Below are 3,453 nucleotides of genomic sequence, written 5' to 3' on the forward strand. Positions count from 1 at the left end.
CTTTCTCACTGTGAAAACCATAAACCACGTGGTGCTGTCACGAGTCAGAACACCTGTGCTGTCGACCTCAATTCACCTATCGTGAATCAATAATTCCCCTTAGAAACAACAAATTAATTTCCCTTTCTTGATTGATCAATCAATCAATGACATCATCTGTCAGACTTTAAAAATTTTCGCCTAGAAACATTTCTCCAGGAATAGATCCAAATCATTAATGTCTTTGCCTCGGGAACAGTTCTACTGGTCGAACTCCAAAGGATACTAATAACCAAAGGCCATGGAAACGATTAGGCAAGAAACATCTTAGCGATGAATTGTTTTAGCGCGCGAAAAGGTTTCATATTAATTTGAAATGCGTTAGCATAGAGATGCCAATAACAAAGGAACACGCTGAATTTACGTTTAGGGATTATTTGGGCGAAACCGTTTTAGACAGGTTATGGAACTATTTCGGCGAAACAGATAGAGACATTTTAAAAGAAGATTTTTGAAGAGATTTTAGAAGAGAATTTAATGGTGAAACTCTGTGGTCGTTATAATACACAAGTTTCATTTGAACAGTGTTGTGAGGTCCTCTAACCCAACCCCAAAGGGTTCCAATCCTCCTACCCCAACCCCGAAGGAAGCCCCCGGTCCTCAAAGCCCCCAAAACTCCCAAAGGGCCACCGGCACCCCCAAAGGCCCACCCAGACCCCCAAAGGCCATCCCCAGGCCCCAAATGTCCCCCAGGCTCCCAACTGTCCCCCCGGACACTCAAAGGCCCCCCAAGCTCCCAAAGGGCCACCGGCGCCCCAAAGGCCCACCCAGACCCCCAAATGCCATCCCCGGGCCCCCCAAAGGCACAACGAGCTCCCAAAGGACCAACGGGGTCCCAAAGGCCCTCCACCCGTCCCCAAATGTCCCCCACGCCCCCAAAGACCCTCCCCGCGCCCCACAGGCCTCCCCAGCCCCCCCAAAGACCGCCCCGGACCCCCCAAGCCCCTCCCCCGGTCCCCCCAGGTCCCCCCGAGCTCCCCACGGACCACCGACCCTCAAGGGACCACAGACCCTCACTGGCTCTCCCCGAGCACCCGTCTTTCGTTGATGTGTGTTGTCTGAAACCTATGATTTGGGATGTGTAGTTTGCTACTTCAGGCTCTTCTGAGCTAAGGTTTCCTAGTATTTCCTAGGTGAATGTTGTCTGAAACCAATAGTTTGGGATGAGTAGTTTGCTATTTCAGGCTTTTATGAGCTAGGTTTCTTAGACTTTCGTTGGGGTGTGTTGAGTGAAACTTATGATTTGGGATATGTAGTTTGCTATTTTTGACTTTTCTGAGTTGGATTTCTTAGTCTTTCATAGGTGTGTGGTGTCTGAAACCTATGATTTGGGATGTGTAGTTTACTATTTTCGACTTTTCTGAGCTGGATTTCTTAGCCTTTCATAGGTATGCGTTGTCAGAAAATTATGATTTGGGATGTATAGTTTGCTATTTCAAGCTTTTCTGAGCTAAGGTTTTCTAGTATTTCGTAGGTGAATGTTGTCTGAAACCAATAGTTTGGGATGAATAGTTTGCTATTTTTGACTTTTCTGAGCTAGGTTTCTTAGTCTTTCGTTGGTGTGTGTTGACTGAAACCGATGATTTGGGATATGTAGTTTGCTATTTTTGACTTTTCTGAGCTGGATTTCTTAGTCTTTCATATGCGTGTGTTCTATGAAACCTATGATTTGGGATGGGTGGATTGCTATTTTCGACGTTTCTGAGCTGGATTTCTTAGCCTTTCATAGGTGCGTGTTGTCTGAAACATATAGTTTGGGATGTCTAGTTTGATATTTTTGACTTTTCTGAGCTAGATTTCTTAGCCTATCATATGTGTGTCCTTTCAGAAAATTATTATTTGGGAGGTGTAGTTTGCTTTTAGGAATTTTCAGAGCTAGGATTCATAGTCACTCATAGGTGTTTGTTGTCTGAAGACAGCACAGGTGTTCTGACTCGTGACAGCACCACGTGGTTTATGGTTTTCACAGTGAGAAAGTTCCTGTTTTTTCAAATTCTCACTGACAAAAACCATAAAAACATACAAAAATGTGACAAAGTCCCTGTTTTTCAAATTCTCACTGAAAAAAACCATTAAAAATACATTAAAAACATCAAATACATCGGCCCACACACATAACCATCCAAGAAAACATACATAAATGTGACAAAATTCCTGTTTTTCAAATTCTCACTGACAAAAACCATACACCACGTGGTTCTCGTGCCCATATATGGTGTTAAAAAAGTTGTAGGTGGCAGCAGGGGTGCCACATTGGGTCAATAGGGTCACTTCTACTATCGCCCAAATAGTTCCATAACCTGTCTAAAACGGTTTCGCCCAAATAATCTCTAAACGTAAATTCAGCGTGTTCCTTTGTTATTGGCATCTCTGCGCTAACGCATTTCAAATTAATATGAAACCTTTTCGCGCGCTAAAACGATTCATCGCTAAGATGTTTCTTGCCTAATTGTTTCCATGGCCTTTGGTTATTAATATCCTTTGGAGTTCGATCAGTAGAACTGTTCCCGAGGCAAAGACATTAATGATTTGGATCTATTCCTGGAGAAATGTTTCTAGGCGAAAATTTTTAAAGTCTGACAGATGATGTGATTGATTGATTGATCTGTCAAGAAAGGGGAAATTAATTTGTTGTTTCTAAGGGGAATTATTGATTCACGATAGGTGAATTGAGGTCAACAGCACAGGTGTTCTGACTCGTGACTACACCACGTGTTTTTCAAATTCTCACTGACAAAAACCATAAAACATCCATAATTTGATGTTGACATCCGAGAAAAACATCAAATAAATCGAACAACACACATATCCATCCATGAAAACATCCATAAATGTGACAAAATTCCTGTTTTTCAAATTCTCATTGAGAAAACCATAAACCACGTGGTAATGTCACGAGTCAATATATGGTGTTAAAAAAAGTTGTAGGTGGCAGCAGGGGTGCCACATGGGACCTCCTGACCCCTCTCTACTAACCACCTCAGAGATATTTTATTTGGGAATGGTTATCCAATTAGTTTAATAAATTCTGTAATTACAAAACGCATTAAAAGATTATCAGATAGTTCCACAGAAAACACAAATCAAAGGGAAAATTCAGTTTATCTTGGTCTCCCATACATTAAAGGGATTTCAGACCACATTTCAAAAAATCTAAGGAAAAATAACATTTGCACTTATTATAGACCCAGAAAAACTATCAGGTCCCAAATTTATCAAGGTAAAGATCCTATCCCTATAGGTGAAAACTCCGGTGTCTACAGAATTCCTTGTTCGTTTGGTCTTTGGTATATCTGAAGAACAAATCAGCGACTAACAGATAGATTAACCCAGCATTCTAGTTCAATTAATAATACAATTAAAAAGCGGAAAAAAACAGATAATTTTGACTGCCCTTGCAGAGCACATTTTTGA

The sequence above is a fragment of the Artemia sp. Qi Xiang Cuo genome, chromosome 21 (genome assembly GCF_049724085.1).
Source record: "Artemia sp. Qi Xiang Cuo chromosome 21, ASM4972408v1, whole genome shotgun sequence".
NCBI lineage: Eukaryota > Metazoa > Arthropoda > Branchiopoda > Anostraca > Artemiidae > Artemia > Artemia sp. Qi Xiang Cuo.